General features: G+C 37.8%; 1 protein-coding gene and 1 long non-coding RNA gene across 3 annotated transcripts in view; one reads left to right on the forward strand and one right to left on the reverse strand.

The window, feature by feature from the left end:
* Window positions 1-20,561, reverse strand: part of Cbs (Cystathionine beta-synthase) — a 194,974-nt gene that overhangs the window by 113,163 nt on the left and 61,250 nt on the right. The window lies entirely within an intron of this gene.
* On the forward strand, window positions 10,073-11,923 carry LOC136828347 (uncharacterized). Its single transcript, XR_010850012.1, has 3 exons — window positions 10,073-10,259; window positions 10,784-10,969; window positions 11,280-11,923. It is a non-coding gene; the product is annotated as an uncharacterized lncRNA (long non-coding RNA).

Below are 20,561 nucleotides of genomic sequence, written 5' to 3' on the forward strand. Positions count from 1 at the left end.
CGAGACGTAATCGAGTACCAAGACCTTTCTGGGAAGAAAACGGGACGCTGTATCCTCAAAACTTTAACTAACCACAAATTTTTCTTGAAAATAGTCTCATTGTGTTTCCCACACCCAAATTCTTTTCAAAGAATTTATGTTACCTAACCTAACCAAACCTAACGTAACCTAGGGGCATGGCAAAAAAACCGGGGCTGGTGCAATACTACCATACAATTCCGGAATTTGCGTCCTGTTCCGGGCGCTCTTGCCCTTCGAGGCTTTCTTACCATTAAATATTGAGATCATTTTGCAAAGTTAAACCCACCAACTACGTTTTTCTAACGTGGAAAAAGCGTAAGTGAATGTTTAAACTTACTTCATCCTGCTGGAATTAGTTTTATTCAGCAACATTATTCATATAGCCGATAAAACAAATAGCTGCGGGTGCACCTGAATTTTCTCATTTGAAAGGAAAAACTGAATTCATAACAGTCACTTCCGCGGAACAGCGGAACAGGGAACGCCACAGTAACAGGAAAGAGAGCAGAGCGAAGGTGGGTAACAAAATAATACATAAAAAACACAAGAGAGATAAAATATATAAGCAAACAAAAGTTGAGATTTATTCCTAAACAATCTAACAAAATGGAATGACGCTTTGGCCCTAAAGTAGCACTGGCCACAAATAGTCATTTTACCTATATGATCTGGCGAAAGACTGGGTCTTTCCAAGTGCCCAAAAGGTGAAAAAAGACTTTGCAAGTAGACGTACCACTTCAACGTGATATCCATTGGTGCTAAAACATTTTCAGAAGCAATGCTCACAAATCTTTCAAAACTGATCCAAGAAAAACGTAAGTAGTCTGCTCAATGCTGAATATACGAGCCGTGCAAGTTTAATCATCTTTTTAAAGAAAATATCAACATTTATCAATCTTATGCATTTGTTCAAAATTGTTTCTACAATGAAATACACCAAGACCCCGTGAATTAAGTCAGCAGAAACCTAAAGAATGGTCAGTAAGAGCAATTATCATGTCCGCTATAAATAGGCAATTAGGTATTTTTAAACGCAAAACCTACTTTTCCCTTCCCCTAAGTTCAAATTACCAGTTTCAACCAATCTACATAGACATGTAAATCTCGATCACTTAATTTAATGTGCTATTTGCAGTCTAGTGTTGCCACTAAACTAATATCCCACATACTGCGTTTACTTACAACTGAGAAAACAATGCGAGTGCAGGCCCAATACCTTCCCTAGCCCTGTGTAAGGGTTAGAAGCAACCCTAGAGACACAAAAGCAGAATTATGATTACCTCACCGGTCTGTGACTTCACCAAAGGTAAATATACACAGAGAGCACATCTGTACAGTGATTCTTACAACAGAACGACGGAGGAAGAGAAACAGAGGAAAACACACTACGTCAAGTTCCCAACAAGAAAGAAACCGCAGGTCAGGTGAACACCACAAAAATCTAACGACTTTTTCGAAGGCACAAACAATGACGATTTTTTTTTAACACTCTGGTGGAGCAAGTTAATTGCAACTCATCATGCGGTACACTTGGCGTTTTAAGAGTCCGCGTCGCCTACCATTTTGTTCATGATGGCCCTCAATTTTCGGCAACACGCTCCTCCTCCTCACAAGGCCGGGTAATTGAAACAAAGGGCTGTTAAAACGCGAACTGCCAAGTCAATCTTGCTTACCCCCGGGACATTTTCAGTGTATAATTAGGACACGGTGCCGTGCTAAAAATATTAAATTTGTATTGACTATAAGGAGGGTAAAAATTAAGTTTTCACTGATGGGTATTGCGGCTAATACTTAGGAACAATAAAAACTATAATTATTAATCTTGTAAAGGATGAAACTTCATTACCCCCCAACACAATCCGATTAATATGCTTATACTATCGGACTTATATCCGCTCACTGGACTAGGAAAGACTGTTAATCCTTGGTCTCAGATGTTCGTCATGCTATATTAACTCTGTATCAGCATGGCAAATGTTTAAATGTCATGTCAGGAAATAAGTCCCTTTTGTCAACATTCTAGCAAACTTAAAAAGCCATTTCAAATTGGCCTGTACCACGTTCACCACAAGGTTGCCAGGTACAGCTAGTATAGTTAAATCTGTGTGTGTGTGTGTGTGTTGCACCTGTGTGCAGTGTGTGTGGCAATTTCTCTTTGCAAACAAAATGGCAACTGAACACCTTCTTTCTTTTACTGCTACCTCCTTAACATATGCTTGTCTTCCACTTTCATCTATCCACCCTACAAATAAACGAAGACCTAAAGTCCTCTCGATGTTTTCCTTCTACATCTTTCAAACCTTACTATCACCTTCAGTTTGAATGACCAGCCCCCAGAGCTGATTAACAGCTCTCCTTTTGGCCTCTCTCTCTTAGATTTATTTTACGTGGCTAAGAACCAATTGGTTAACCTAGAGTTCAAGGTCTGGTTAAACAAAGCTCATTTATAACTAACTCTTTATAGCTAGAAATGAATTTATATCAAAAGAAATAAATTTCTTTAATTCTTCATCGGATAATCGAGCGCTTGGGCCCACCAATAAAAATGCTATTTTTAGAATGATATCAACCACTGAAAATCCAATGACCTTAAGTCCTTTCGCCTTCTGCCTAGAGCAATTACATTGTAGAGACGGCTCATTAGGTAGATATCTTGATGATAACAGATCAGTATCGAACTTTGAAACTGGAGAAAAAAATCAAATATATTTAAGAAATATATGCACAGTGTACAGACTCTACCTCCACACTGAAGAGGGAGTATGACGTTCCTAAACTCTATGTGGATTTCTTAAACATATTTGTGCCGGCTTTGTCTGTCCGTCCGCACTTTTCTGTCCGCACTTTTTCTGTCCGCCCTCAGACCTTGAAAACTACTGAGGCTAGAGGGCTGCAAATTGGTATGTTGATCATCTTTCATGGGCCGCGGCTCATACAGCATTATACCGAGACCACCGAAAGATAGATCTATTTTCGGTGGCCTTGATTATACGCTGGAGTGGCTGTACAGAAAACTCGATTGCGCCGAAGAAACTTCGGCGCATTTTTTTACTTTTTTTTGCACCGTAAGTAAGCATTAGAATTTCAAGAATTCCCAGTACCCTACACACTACCACACACCATTCTGTAAGTAGTCAAAATGCGAAACTCATGAGCCAGGAAGAAACAAGATGAAAGAAAGAAGAGTAACAAACTGAGCTTGCACACGTTTCCCTTTCCGTGACGTCCCAAGCATCGTGAATTCTCCCGAGTCACAGGAAAAGCCTGCAGGATGAGTTCGTAAACAGGAGGTCAAAAGAAAAGATTAAAAAGGCGCAGCGAAGACCAGCACTCGTTACCAACTAGTGGACATTCAAGGGGTTTCATTTCCTTCCTCACCAGGTAACAATGGATAGTTTTTACCAGCGCTGTTGTGATTGGTGTTATTCATACTTGCAAATATTAAACTTTTTTTCCCCAAACTTGTAATGCACTGCTATTGACAGGCGTTTCAGTATTTATCTAAGGAAGTACAATCTTATGTAATTTTTTTCGTCATATCTCTCTCTCTCTCTCTCTCTCTCTCTCTCTCTCTCTCTCTCTCTCTCTCTCTCTCTCTCATATATATATATATATATATATATATATATATATATATATATATATATATATATATATATATATATATTTTACACAAAAAATAAAAATATGGTTAAAAATTTGCACATTAAACGCACTGCGTAAAAATACGCAAACATAGGCCATATACAAATTTGCGTGTGATGAATTCTTCAACCGGACGCAATAAATATTTAAAAGAAAATATCATGTTAGGAGAAAATTCCTAATCCATAAACTAACATAATGACAAACAGCGAGAAAATTAAGACTCATTGGCGAAGATTTTCCAGCAATTTATGCTTTCATTTCAGACCACAAAGATCTCTTTAAAGTCATTCTTTTTTAAAATATTTATCTCGAGCCGACTTGGAACAGAATTTAAGATTTCAAACATATTAATCTTTAGCTTTTCACGTCTAAAATAGCCTTGGATTCGTCCTGACCTCAAAATCTATTCTCTCTCTCTCTCTCTCTCTCTCTCTCTCTCTCATAATACACACACGTCAATAATCAAGTGACTGATAAACTGGAAAGTACATCAGATAATGACAAATTCTCGTTCTCTCTCTCTCTCTCTCTCTCTCTCAAACACAAACACACACACGTAAATAATTACGTAACTGATAAACTCGAAAGTACATCAGATAATGACACTGATTCTCTCTCTCTAACACACACACACACGCAAATGATCACGTAACTGATAAACTCGAAAGTACAAAAGATAATGACACTGATTCTCTCTCTCTCTCTCTCTCTCTCTCTCTCTCTCTCTCTCTCTCATCTCTCACACACACACACACACACACACACACATACACACGTCAAAATCACGTAACTGATAAGCTGGAAGATACATCAGATAATGACACTGATTATCTCTCTCTCTCTCTCTCTCTCTCTCTCTCTCTCTCTCTCTATAGCTCATGTAAACAAAAGAATCATATCCTTCCGTCAATATCCTATCAAGATCAATTACTCCCAAAGTCAACAAAATTATCATCAGTCAAACGGAGTCATCGCTTCAAATATTTCACCATCATTTTGTAAACCAGTCCACAGGATATACTTTCCATTTTTATAATACATTAACACAATAACTTTTTTTTTTAAATTCTCGCCGAATTATTCCTTCCTTGACAGCCCTATAATTTCAACAAGGCTTGAAATTATCCATATATCTTTCTTCTTCTTCTTTTTCTTTTAACGTGCTTTTATTCCCATTTTTGTATATAATATATATATATGCCTGTCTTTGAAGGACTTTTTGATTTGGCTTTATATATATAGACCTGTGGTCTCGATCGGCTATATGCCTGACATCGCTTAGACCCCGGTACGTATGTTTCATGTTATGATTTAGACCCAACGCCCTTTCTTCCCAGCAGCGAAACATTGCTCGGGTATGAATTTCGAGACGTTAAACTGATATTTGTTATGTTTTTTAAGAAAAAAGTTGTAGTGGCATTGTTTTATGTGTGTATTTAGTCTTAACATCCATTTGCTTTTAAGGCAAACCTATTTGAAAAACATAAATATATATATATCTATAAATATATATATATATATATATATATATATATATATATATATATAAAGGATATATATGTGTGTGATTGAGGCAGCATTTGGCTACTTCAGTATATATATATATATATATATATATATATATATATATATATATATATATATATATATATATATATATATATATATATATATATATATCATAACTTTATATCAAGTTAATCTATCTGGAGTTATGATTTAGAGATGCCCGTAGCAAAAACATCTCAGAATTTGCAAAGGTTAAACTGTATTAATGACCAAGGAGAAAAAAAGGGCTATTTTATAGCAAGTGTGTTCGGGGTTGTCTGCCGTTAAGGCAAAGATTTCATGAAAAAAACAAATATATTTTCATCTGATAAAATATCTTCGAGTCGGTAGACGTCGAATCTTCGAGTACCTACAAAGGATATCAAGTTACGGAGATTGAGGCAACATACTTCAATAATAATAATAATAATAATAATAATAATAACACGCCACAATCAGCTTATTAGACGCAACGGCATCTGCAGCATTGCACGTTACAAGTGGATCAATGGCAGCGGGATCGGCAAAAACGTTCAGTCACCCCTGAAACGTTTTCTGCAAACGCTCTCGGTTTCTACCACCCACAGAAAACGAACCACAACTCGCATATGCCAGCAAGAACTATAATCTCTACGACGTCTAATCTCTGTTCGTGGGATGTCGCACCAAACAAGTTCAGCTGTTCAGCAGCTTTGCTGCATCGAGTTGCACCAGCAACCAAGCTCAGCAATTAAAGAAAACTAGCCTACTCATTTCTGTTGTGGCTCGAGCCTCACCACAGTCATTCACGGTCGCTAAGATGCTGATGTTGCAGTGACGTTTGCACGGGAGTACCACACGTCAGGCTGTCTGCGTGTTTTGGAAGCATGACATTCCATAATGAAGTCAAGTCTTACGTTAATATATGACTAGAATACATTTGCTAATTAAGCACAAACTATAGCAACTGTTGTCAAAACAATAAAATGGACTAATATATAAATAAATCATATATATATAGCCCTATAGAGCTATATATATAGCTATATCTACATATATATATATATATATATATATATATATATAGAGAGAGAGAGAGAGAGAGAGTATGAGAGACAGTAGACTCACTTATAAAAATTATAGTACTAAAACGGGTGGGAGGCAGAAAGGATATTAAGATGGAATTGAATTGAGCTGAATAAAGAATTTAAGCCAAAGGCCAAGCACTGGGACCTATGAGGTCATTCAGAGATGAAACGGAAACTGGGTGGAGAATGGGAGTATAGAGAAATCCAGGCCTCCTTAATTTAATATTTCCCGTGAATTTCGCTGTTACCGCTGAAAAAAAAAACACGCGTCTCTATGGTCCATCCATTGGTACAATACATGAATAAATAAACGTAATAATAATTATATTATTGTTGTTGCTGACATTGAAGGTCTGACAAACCGTTCACATGCCCATAAAAATAATGACAGTTGCAAAAGACAAATATATCCACCGTTACACATGTAGCGAAGGCGTGAGTAAGAGGCAGCGTCTATAAATTTAACGATTTATTCAAAATTGTTGTTGTTTTTGACTGAGCTGGCTTTATGCCAGCACGGGCTCTTGCTCATAGAGCAGCCCGTAGTTATTCAAAACAACAAACAGAAAGGTCAAGGGCTCTTGCGAGCGGAAATGTAGTGTCTGACACGAGGCAAACAAATTAAGAGATTAGTACAGGGTCAACTGTGTTTGAGAATGAAGAATGGTACATAATTCTATATACTGGTTGCGAACAGAGTTCCGATAAATATATCTGGAAAGCTGACATTGTATTGGCTCTATTAGGAATGATACATTTGACATTATTACGAACGACAGTATACATAAAAAGGATGTATGGTGTCGGCCGTGTTTCTTATAGACGTGTGCTTGGCGCGTATGTCTAGAGATGCTTGTGTGGAGCGGATGCCCGTAGGGTATGAGTTCGGATGGCCAGGTGAGATGGACGATTGTGTAGGTACGTGTGGGACCCTACAACACATTACTGAAGTTATGCTCAGTAATACTAACACTGAGAGTTAGGGACGCCCAACAACACTCCCTTTCCAGCGTTTTGCTTGACTGCCTGAAGTATCGCAGCCGTTATTTGTGGCCGATGGTTTATCTCGGCCATTCCAATTAGCAACAAGACTGGTGGTGCCCCTATGATCAATGCTATAAAACCCTAGTCTGTGGTTCAGCCACTTAACCATGGTTTACCGTAGTCTTGGGTCTCTGTTTCCAAGCTTTTTCAGGTTACAGACGAACGCCACCTTGTTTTTGTGTTCATTTGCACATTATTATTATTATTATTATTATTATTATTATTATTATTATTATTATTATTATTATTATTATTATTATTATTATTCAGAAGATGAACCTATTCATATGGAACAAGCCAACAGGGGCCACTGACTTGAAATTCAAGCTTCAAAAGAATACGGTGCTATTTAGAAAGAGAGGGTAAAGGGAAATACAGCCACGAATTAGGAAGTAAGAGAAAGTAAAGGGGAATACAGCCACGAATTACAAACTAGAAATCTTCAATCATTGTGAAGATCAGCTGACTTCAATCCTAAGTAGGTAACCTGAATTCGACAAGGACCAAATCCAATAAATAATGATTCAGGTCAAACTGGATTCACAAGCACGTCAGGTGCAAAGATGATAAAATAAACACGACACGTACAAGAGTGATGGAAAAAAGCAAGACAAGTAAACGGGTGATAAAATGAGCACCAAAAAAGGGGGCGATTTAATCAATAAATAGCTACCGTTGTTTCCACCTCACGCCCATAAATTCACCAGTGAAAGGCAGTTAAGAATGAAGCAAGATCTCCAAACAACGCACAGCAGAAACACGAAGAATGAATGTGGAGAATTTAGAAATAATGAAAAAAAGAGACGCCTTCAATGGAATCACCTACTGGAAATAAAAGCTGTTCATTCATGGACGACAAATTCGTGACCGGAGTAATAACAGCAATGAGTTGGTCAATACGTATGTAAATATTCTAATCCCTGTATTTTCGCCTTAAATGGCGCCTAGACTAGAACATTTCTGACAAACAGTAAAAGACAGAAATGGCACCTTATTTGAAATGAATATAGAAATTAGGCCAAAGGCCAAGCACTGGGGAGTTTGAGGTCATCCAGCGCTGAAACGGAAATTTACAGTTAAAAGGTTTGAAAGGTGTAACAGGAGGAAAACCTCGCAGTTGCACTATGAACCAACTGTTAGGAGAGGGTGGAAAGTGAGATGGAAGAAAGAGAATATGGAAGGAGGTACAGTAAAAGAAACGAAAGGGGTTGCAGCTAGGGGCCGAAGGCACGCTGCGAAGAATCTTAAGTAATGCCTACAGAGCACCGCACGAGGTGCACTGACGGCAATAACCGCCCCCCCCCCCCACGGGAACTATACCATTATCATCTGAATAACAAGTTTCAACATCCATGAAGATCGTACATTATTTAAATATAGCCCAGCGCCATCTGAGTAATGCAAAATTCTCTACATTAGTTCCACCTCCTACAATGATGCACTTACTTTATTCCTTCAATAAACTTTAGTTTATTTTATATGCAAGATTCCTGAAATCAACGATACTAGCCGATTTACACAAGAGGTGAGCTTGCAATTCTCATATTCTCTTCCCCTTATAAAAAATTTTTGCAATAATCTGGTAAAAGGTTCGTCTCATGAACTCGAATTATTAAAATGAATATAAGGAAATAGTTGTTATAAATCTAATATTCTTAAATATGCATGTAAAAAATGAAAGTTTTGAGAGAGAGAGAGAGAGAGAGAGAGAGAGAGAGAGAGAGAGAGAGAGAGAGAGAGAGAGAGAGAGAGAGAGAGTCATTCATTACACAACTTGTTAAGTGGCACTTCTGACAAGAAAATAAAAAGCTGCACACTGTAAAAAGTTAAAGGTACAGAAAGGGTATAACGATGGAGCTAAGGTATATATACAAGGTAAAACACCCCAAGGCTCAAAAATACCCCTCTGCATCAGGAGGCAGGGTATTTTTTGTGAATAATATACCCTCTATTACACTTTGTCTCAAAATGGGCTTGGTAAGTTTATGTGATCATGTCATGAAATGAACTTTTACTCTGTATTAAATCACCACATAGTTACACTGATAGTGTAATGCACCAAAAAAGTTACTAAAAACATATTGGTTTTGAGTTATGGATAGTTTTGAAGCAAGAATTCCTACTACAAAATGCAGTACTTGGCAATTTATATTGTTGCCACGAGTCCCTTGATTACACAACCGCAGTTATAATATATACATCCATATATATACATATATACATATATATATATATATATATATATATATATATATATATATATGTGTGTGTGTGTGTGTGTGTGTGTGTTACACAGACATACGCATATGGCAGTGTAATATGTTCGTTGTCCCGTAATTGCGCATGTTGCTGCGCGCCGCGACTCGGGAGCCCGGGAAATTTCAATGGTGTGCTATGCAGTGTAGATAAGGTGCTGTGTGATGTAACGCTGTTTTAATTGTGGCCTCTAAGCAGTAATTAATCGTTATCAGGAATATAATATCTACATCGTGAGAAATGACTCTCACAACGATTTTTTCAATATTTTGTGTATTCACTTGTTTCCATATTATCCATCTCTTTCTATAGAGTTATTAGTAGCTTATGTCAGTGAAATCTTCCCACCTGCCCAGTTAAGGCGCTCTCACACTTTTAATGTTTTGACGACGACTTTTTAGTGTCGTCGTCACGAATTTTGAAAGCGATAACGGTCGAATTCAACCCACCTCTCCCTCTACCCTACTCTACCGTCGACTTTATCGTTTGTTTACATCTGGGAGGGAGGGAGGGCGCGCATTTCAAGGTCATCAGAGCAGTTTTTGGTAGAAGATTTGAGGGGGAGACGGTGCTTATGGGACCGCAAGCATGATAGTTCTATGAAAAAAGGTCTCAAGATGAAGAATCACCAAGCGACTCGGGAAAAGTTTCCGGAACTTGCTGACCTTCATACAGGTAAGAAGTCTGCTACTACAGTACTCTATATCTGGAATATCAGATTGTCTTATAGCCTAGGTCTACTCTCGTTATGCTATCATGTGTGCATTATCAAATTACATAAACACAAATCTGTGATATTTTAGTGCTTCTCTAGCTTCATTTAGGCTAGTGGCTATACTAGGCCACAGAACCTGACTCAGGTTGTGTAAATAAAGTTAGGACTATTCTATTTTTCAGCGGCAATGCTATGCCTAGACCTATATAGGCTGGTCTAGAAGTAAGCTATTCCTAGCCTAGTTTGAACTACGGCCGACTGTATACTTATTAGCCTAGAGAGCTTGGGTTATCCTAACCTAATTTTTCACACTTCACCTTAGATTTTAAACGTGTAGGCAAGTGTGCAACCCATGCCCTGAAAGAGGACATCATGCTAACCTAGCATGAAACATTTAATATACCTAAATAATTTCTGTAAGGATATTTAGTTCATTAGTTAATAATTTTCATATCAAGCTAAATATATGTTTTTCCCCTTTCAGATCAAGTGTGGGCAAAATTTAATAATTTGAAGGGATACTTCATCCATGAATATAACAAAAATTCAGGCTGCTCCAAGTGGTTCATGTGGTAAACCAAGCTCCAAGTGGGAATTGTTTGATTTGATGTCTTTTTTACATGATACAGTGGCTTCACAACCTACATATTCCAGTGACATTAATGAACAAGTAAGAGTATATACATATGTGTATTACATTATTTACATAGCAGTTTAATAATAGGTATAATTACTTGGCATTTAAGAATCAAATAAACCTGCTGTAGGCCCAGGTAAGCAAAAGTGTAAGGTTAGGTCAGTAAGGTCAATAGAAAAATCTAATATTTTTAGTTATGTAAAGGGAATTATGCTTGCCCTTCCATAATCTTAAATTATCAGAATTACTAATGCATCATTACCTAAAACTGATCCATTATACAGCAGTTTATGTTATCAACTTATTCATAATAGAGTAATATATATATTTTTTTTATTTACAGGTAAATCCTATAGATAATCCTCTAGTTATTGAGGTTACTCAAAACACTTTTGATGAATTTCAAATCGGAGAGTCAAGTACGGGTTCTTCAACTCAACCTGTGTCCCCCAGCTTTGACCTTTCTAATGGAAGTTCTGATCGGTCTGTTGCACCAGCAACTTCCGCAACTTCATCTCTACAGAACCAAAAAGCAAGTAACAGTAGTAAGAACAGGAAGCTACAAAATTCATTTGAGGAAGAATGCTTGCAAACCCTCAAAGAATTGGGCAACACCAGTACGCCTAACGACCTAGGTTTCAGTGTGGGAAAAACAGTTGAGGTTTGGATAAGGTCCCTACTAGTAAATGGACAAAAGGTTGCAGCAGCTAGGATTTCCCAAGTCGTCCTGGAAACTGAGTGGGAATATGGCTTACCTGATGATAAAGTAGGTTAACAGTAGTTATCAATTTGGTGCTAAATTCTGTCAGTATTTAATCTCTGGTTGTAATTTGAATTTCAAATACATGATCTGTAAGACCTCAGGCTTTCTAGTCTAATCAAGTTCCTGTAGCTGTAAACATTTTGTATACAATAAAGTTCAGTCTAATCAAGATTGATGTCATGCAGCTTTAAACATTTTCTATGTAATAAAGTTGATTAAAGCAATTTCAGGGTTTGTTTCTCCAGGTATCGTGCAGGGTACATATTTAAATTCCACATCGCTCTTCATAACTTTCTTATAAGTACTGAGGAGTAAATAATAGCAATTGAACAAATAATGAATTTTATTTTAAGATTACTGTATATGCAAATATTCGAAGGCATATGGGAGAAAATGTCCACTAGTGCATATAGGCTCGTTCATCTTGGAGTGGTACTGCCCTTCATTATTAAAGTAATAATCCATTAATGTGTTCCTTACATTTTGGGCATCACTGGTACTACGTCCGCCATGTCCAGGACTACTATCCAAACCACTGTTTGATAAACCTCTCTCTTATTTCAGGGGGTGCATACAAATTCTTAGATTGTGCACGGATAGAATTATGTAAAACCACTGTAGCAAACAAAATGTCCTTTACATTGTTTGGACAAGTTTGGATAGGTTTTGATAACACCTTAAATACTACTGAATGATACCAAAGGCATTTTCTGATATGCGCCTTGCTCTTGACAACCTATAATTGAATATAGTTTTTACTTTGTTTAATTCCCTTCCTGGGAAAGGTTTCATCAAATAGGGCTTAATTGGGAATGCCTCATCACCAACAATGACATATGGGCTTTGCTTATCAGTGAAAAGTAAGCAACATGATGATGGGATATTTAAAACTTCACTATCTATTGCTTCCTTTAGGCTACACCTATCCCAAACCCCACCGTCGCTGGCTCTTCCATTAGCACCTATATTTACATACAGGAACTTGTAAGATGCATCAACTAATGCCATCATGATCATACTAAAATGACCTTTATAATCACGGAAACCAGCACCAGAATGTGGGGCTTTGCATTTAGCACCCTTTTCCCATCTAGTGCCCCTATGCAATTTGGAAAATTCCATTGCTGGAAATAATGCAGAGCAATTTCATTCCATTCCTCAGGAGTTGATGGAAGTTTTAAATATTCTGTTTTCATTATGTTGTATATGGCTCTGCATGTCTCTGGTATGAGGATGAAACCAGATTATGGCTAATCCGAAATTGATACCCAAGGGAAACTTGTGATTCTCCTGAAATGAGAGAAAAATTCCCTTAGTAATAGTATAAATATATATATTCCTAATGTACATACTGTAAACCTTGCATTTTGCCTTGACATATTGTACTACAGCTTATCTGGAATTATCAGTTAATTAATAACCATACTGTCATCAACTATAAAGTTTAAAATATAATAGTGCAACCACAAAATTTACTTTTTTATTATAAATTGTGTAAACACGCACTTATTTTTTAATTATGTTACCCGATTAATAGACAGTATAGCTAGGTTAGGTTAGGTGGTTGTTTTGAGATTGGTAATACTTTACTAACCTAGCCTAGGCTACTTTGATGCCTGCCATTAGGTTGCAGTCTAGTCTGGGTAGCCTTATGTACAATTTTATCGAATACCTTAATCTTAATCTTGGCCTTGGCTAACTTATGCCAAGACCAAATTTGTCCTTTCCTCCCCTGAAAATCCAAAAAATGTACACCAGCCTAGACTAAGCTTACTTTTTTCCTACAGGAATCTATCAAACATGAACAGCAACCCAAAAACGAACAGTGTACAGATACAAAATGATCAGCATCTTTCATGCATAACCTAATTAATACACCAAGCCTAGGATATATTAGCCTAGTCTAGGCATAAACAATTCCAAGTAACATAGCCTACCTGTTGCTAAATAACGAAGAGTGAGGGTCAATCGCTGTGCAGCAGACACAGCTTTCCTCATTTTAGTATCAGCTTTTTCAATGTGAGGTGTCACCAGGTTTAACAGATGAGCGAACTGTTCTTTCGTCAATCTAATCCAGTTCTTCATGGCGGACGGCGTCGACCCTGACGAAGAGGTGGGTGGCGGATGACAATTCTGGCGGTGTGAAGGTGGCGACCTCTCGGTGTGCGTCTCGCTTGCAAGGGGCGAACTTGCCGGCCACGTCGTGGAGTCTCTGCAGTGATGGGATGTGGCGATCTTCTGTCACAAGTTCGCCCGGGACCAGAGGGGCTCACCGTGAGTTTTTTCGGCTGCGGATGGGGTGCTGTCGGCTCTGGGGTGGTTCTCAAACCGAGGAGGACCCACGGCAGCTGATGTTTCCAGTCCTCGGCGGTGCAGCGGGCCATGAGGGACACCTTCAGGGATCTGTGGAACCGCTCGACCAGGCCGTTGGCAGCCCGGGTTGTATGCCGTGGTGGTGTGGTGCGTGGTCCCCAGCAGCTGAGCCAGGCGGACCACAATCGGACAGGTTGTGATGTGGTCCGGGGCGCTGAAGTGGCTAACCCAACTGGAAAGCAGGGCCTCGGCACACGCGCTGGCAGTGGCTTCTTGCATAGGTGTGGCCGGGCCACCTTGTCAAGCGGTCTACCACCGTCTGGAGGTATCTGGACCCGCCTGACGGGGAAGGGCCCGATGACGCCGACATGAATGTGGCCGGGCGCGCTCTGGCTGCGGGAACTCGCATACCCGTACTGCGTGTGACGACCCACCTTGCTGGTTTGGCACTGCAGGCACTGTTTCGCCAGGGCGTGGCGTCCTTCTGCACCCGTACAAACACTTTTTGAGAGCAGCTTGGCCATGGTTCTGCCAGAGGGATGTGAGAGGCCGTGAATTATGTCAAATACCTGGCGGCGGCGTGAGGCTGGAACCAAGGGCGGGGCTGACCCGTACTGATGTCGCAGAGGACACTTGGGCCTCCGGGGCGAGGTCACGTCCCCGCCACTTAAGGGACGTGATGGCGGTGCGGTAGGCCGGGGTTTCTGGGTCAGCGGCCTGTTCTCTGGCGAGGTCTTGGTAGTTTACTCCGAGCTGCACTGTGTTCAACTCGACTCTGGAGAGGCGTCTGCTACAGGATTTTTTCCTGCTGGGGAGGTACATGATGGAGCAGGTGAATTCGGCTATGGCTGAGAGGTGGCGGTGCTGCCTGGAAGACCATGCGTCCCCTGCTTGGTGAAGGTGTGAACCAATGGCTGGTGTGAAGGGCGTCCCTCCAGGAGGAACTTGAAGTGCCGGACTGCGCGGTACATTGCGCAGAGTTCCCTGTCGAAGGTGCTGTAGCGGGTCTCTGCAGGATTGAATTTCTTGCTGAAGAAGGCGACGGGCTGGGCGGCGCCGTTGATGACCTGCTGTAGGACAGCACCACATGCGATGTTACTGGCATCCGTTGTTAGCTGGAGAGGTGCCTTGGGATCCAGTATATACATATATATATACTGTATATATAATATATATATATATATATATATATATATATATATATATATATATATATATATATATATATATATATATATATATATATATATATATATATATATATATATATATATATATATATATATATATATATATATATATATATATATTACATAGACATATATACGCATATAGCAATATATATATATATATATATATATATACTTTTGATTTTCAAGTGCTATAAAAATAATAAATTGATAAACAAAACTTTTAAAATCATTGACCTTATGATTTTATGTATGCTATAACTACACATAATGGTGCAATGGATTAATATATTAATCATATAATTAATATACACGGGTATATACATCGTATAGAATACCCTGCAAAAGGGTATTCTTTACCTGCAATACACCCTAAGTAAGGGTATCTCAAGTATATGTTATACCCTTGATAAGGGTATATTGTAAAAGGGTATATTATAGTTCTTATATACCCCCCGATAGGGTATGCTATTTTAACCACTAGAAATACCCTTTTTCTACCCCTTTTATACCCTTAATTTTTTTAGAGTGCAGCCAATGCCACATAAATATTATTCTTTCACCAAAAACACAAGAGAGAGAGAGAGAGAGAGAAATTAATTCCGCGGAGAGCATTCCAAAAATACCAGCCGCAGCGTTTATCATAAAGCAATGCAACCGAGAGTTGGAAATGATAAGCCAAGATCACGAGAAATAAAAAAAAGTTGCGGTGAAAACCTCCGCCGCAAATAACAGAAGAAGAAGAAGAAGAAGACTCCCAGGAAACAAAGGCCACAAAGTGAAGGAGAGCATTGTTGATGCGTTAACAATAGCCTGAAGTAAAGGCAAATAAAAGAATCGGGGGCGGGGAGGGGGGAATACCACTGATGAAAGTAAGGACACCGCAATACTGCAAAGCAATTTCTTGCAAGCAATTCCGTAAAAGCAATTTCTTAAATGGGGAGAACTGTATTAAAAGGAACGATTAGCCTCTGCAAGATGCGAGACCGAATCGCAGTTTTAGGGGGAAACTGGATAAGATTGAAAGCGTGAAGCAGGATGAAAGACAGCTGCTTTGAGAGAGAGAGAGAGAGAGAGAGAGAGAGAGAGAGAGAGAGAGAGAGAGAGTCAATGATGATACTTTTCTTATTTAATAAATGTTAAACTCAGTGCGTTTCAAACTTGCTGATGTTTTATATATATATATATATATATATATATATATATATATATATATATATATATATATATATATATATATATATATATATATATTATATATATATATATATATATATATATATATATATATTATATATATATATATATATATATATATATATATATATATATATACATATATATATATATATAAGCCTATATATACAGAGAGAGAGAGAGAGAGAGAGAGAGAGAGAGACAGAGAGAGAGAGAGAGAGAGGGGGAGAATAATAAAACTTTTCTTATGCGATAAATGTTAAACTATTGCGTTATAAACATACTGATCTTGTAAAGAAGAGAGAGAGAGAGAGAGAGAGAGAGAGAGAGAGAGAGAGAGAGAGAGAGAAAATAATAAAACTCCTCTTATGCGATAAATGTTAAACTATTGCGTTATAAACATAGATATCTTGTAAAGAAGAGAGAGAGAGAGAGAGAGGAACTGCACATTGCTGCATAGCCAGAGCAACACAAATGCCATGTCTGAAATCACACTACTTACATATTCGTTTCTTTCCAATTTCGACGTCACGTGAACGCCAGGGCGAAATTGCTCCTTTCCATACATCAATTTGTAACAAAAAATCGATCTTCGTAAATGTCCCAAATGAAACATTTTTTCAGTCATATTCCAAAGTATTACGTTATACATATATATATATATATACATACATATAAATATGTATGTATGTACAGTATGTATATGTATATATATCATACACACACACACATATATATATGTATGTATGTATGTATGTATATATATATATATATATATATATATATATATATATATATATATATATATATATATATATATATATATGAATCTACTGGTCTTTTTACCAGATACATATGTAATTGTAATAGCCACAATGCCCTCTTAACTTTTCGAATATATATATATATATATATATATATATATATATATATATATATATATATATATATATATATATATATATATATATATTGTGTATATACATATATATGTATATGTATAAATATACAGTATATATATATAATATGTGTGTGTACTTGTAATAGCCACAATGCCCTCTTAACTTTTCGAATTCTTCGCGCTTTTTTGGGTACGCTTGTCACTACAAAGCCTTAAGATCCAAGTGCAAGAAATATGAAGAAATTATGATGTCCGATAGCGGGAAACGAACCCCCGTTATCACAACGTCACGGGCTCGTTTTCCGCTAACGGACATCATAATTTCTTCATATTTCTTGCAGTTGATCTTAAGGCTTTGTAGTGACAAGCGTATCCAAAAGAGAACGAAAAATTCGAGAAGTTAAGAGATCACTGTGGCTATTGCAATTACACACACACACACACACACACACACACATATATATATATATATAGGTATATATATATATATATATATATATATATATATATATATATATATATACTGTATATTTATACATATACAGATATACAAATATATACATATGTATATATAATATATATTATATATATAATATATATATATAAAACTGTCACAAAGTTCGATGTTACGTAAAAATCAGGTATGGAATTACAGTTCCTGCCTATCACACTGCTACTTGAATTTGCTTTACAGAAATAGCTTTGATACTATGGCTTACCAAACGGCGAATATCGAACGGGGGCCAATCTTTTAAAAGCTGCGGTAACTGGGTTAAGCTAATTTTAGAGCAGAGGTCTGAACCCAAAACGAAGCAAAATATCTTAAAAAAAAAGGAAAAAAAATTATAAAAATTAAGTTTTATCTTTCAGAAATGGAAACACTTCATTAATATTCAGATAAATTGAATCTTTAATTACGAGTGCCTTAATAATGATTCATAATCATAGATGTAAAATATGATGTTTACGATGAACTGAAAGATGCTTTGACTAACCATTCACTATAATGTCACGATCACTGTAAATTGTTTCGTCACTGTAAATTCTCTCTCACATTTATGTTTTGAGATCTTAAATTAAGGGTTTGTTTACAAATAAAGGGGTTTTTATTGGTCTGCATATTAACACAGATTTACATTCATGAGTAACATTTACGTTCGTATCGACTTTTGTAACAAGGTGAAAAAAAAGCCATTTTCTTAATTTTTCTTGTCATCACTCATAAAATGTAAATTTGTTTAATATGCTGAGCAATATACTCACCTTTATTGGTAAACAACACTCTAATATCTCAAAACATAAATGACACACGAAATTTACAGTAGAATAGAATAGAATATAAAGGATTTAGGCCAAAGGCCTGGCGCTGGGACCTATGAGGTCATTCAGAGCTGAAATGGAAATTGTCAGTAAAAAGGTCTGAAAGGTGTAACAGGAGGAAAACCTAATAGTTGCACTATGAATCAACTGTTAGGAGAGGGGTGGAAGGTAAGTTGGAAGAAAGAGAATATGAACGGAGATACAGTAAAAGAACTGAAAAGGGTTGCAGCTAGAGGCCGGATGGACGCTGCTGCAAAGAACATTAAGTAATGCCTACACTGGACCGCATGAGGTGCACTGACGCCACTACCACCACTACTTGGTCCAGCAGTACCCTCCTTCACGCCTTCACGATCCGCCCGCTCCCTTCGTGAAGGATAATGAAAAGGCGAGCGACGTTTCCCAAACTCCCTTGGAATCAAAGTTGAACGAACGCCACAAAAAGAAACAATGACTTAATCCACTGAAGTTCGAGGAACCGTCACGTAAAGCTACGTACAATCGGACCGACGGACAGACGTGGACCTCGGCAGGGATAATCTCCTCCCGAAATGCTATTTGCCTCAGCCAATCTCATCTCGACCAATCCCGTGCAACAAAGAGCTTCCGTGGGGCAATTATTCTAAGAATACCCTCGATATGAAGGGTGGAGAGTTTGCCCGTTTGAGCGGCGTATCGATGCAAATCAACCAGAGAGGCAGGAGAATGAATTCTCTTTAGTTTCTCAACGGATAAACAAGGAAATCATGCAATCGAGTTTTCTGTACAGCGTATTATGCTGTATGAAGCTCTCAGCTGCGGCCCATGAAACTTTTAGCCAAGACCCCGTGGTGCCCTGTGTTGTTGGCACCTATAGCAGTGCCACACGCACGATCATGGCTAACTTTTACCTTAAATAAAATAAAAACTACTGAGGCTAGAGGGCTGTAATTTGGTATGTTTGATGACTGGAGGGTGGATGATCAACATGCAAATTTGCAGCCCTCTAGCCTCAGTAGTTTTTAAGATCTGTGGCCGGACAGAAAAAGTGCGGACGAACAGACAAATATATAACCATCTCAATAGTTTTCTTTTACAGAAAACTAAAAAGGAAGCTGTATCCTATACCTTTCTGAACTTGCACCATACTTTTGCAACCTGATATAAGCGGCAATGGGTTACCGTGAGGCCAAAAAGACAATCGAGTAGAGTATATAAAAGAGAATCATCACTGAATCTACCAAGGATGCCTTCCGAGAATCACTACCGGCGAAGCGAAACCAATCGGACTAATTAATTCCTTTGCGTGACTCACACCTGTACGGAAGGCATTCTACCGCGTGGCCATAGGAGGGAGTTTAATCCATTTACCAAATAAAAAAAAAAAAAAAGGAAACCGGAAGAAATACAAAGCAACGACTTTTTTTATTACTTCGGCTGTTCAAAAGCGCAGTCCTTTCAATACATCGATAAATCATAATAGGAAATGAATCGTCACTGCGTACTGTCAATAGGATTCCCTCCGTGATGACTAGCAAACGAAAATGAAATACGCTCTGGCATGCGAAGAAGAATTTTCTGTAGAAAAACATCTCTTACCTGTGAAAGATAAGGATTACCCAGTGCCCCCACATAAAAACAAAAAAATTACAGAAGCATAAACAGAAAGACCTGTATTATCATCATCATCATTATCATCATCATTACTATTAGTATTAGTAGTAATAGCAATCAAAATAAGAACAAATTAACGGAACGAGGCTCAAACACTTCAAACAGATGAACACTTTTCCACAGACCAGAACACGCCCCAAGGTCAAGGAAAATGAACAGCCAAGAATAACAAAAAGAATAATATATCAACAAGACAAATAAACACAAGAATACACAACAAGAGCAACACCAATTAAAAGACTTTTCACCCAAACATAACAGACGCAGACACACGGACAATAACCCTAC

The sequence above is a fragment of the Macrobrachium rosenbergii genome, chromosome 42 (assembly GCF_040412425.1).
Source record: "Macrobrachium rosenbergii isolate ZJJX-2024 chromosome 42, ASM4041242v1, whole genome shotgun sequence".
Classification (NCBI taxonomy): Eukaryota; Metazoa; Arthropoda; class Malacostraca; order Decapoda; family Palaemonidae; genus Macrobrachium; species Macrobrachium rosenbergii.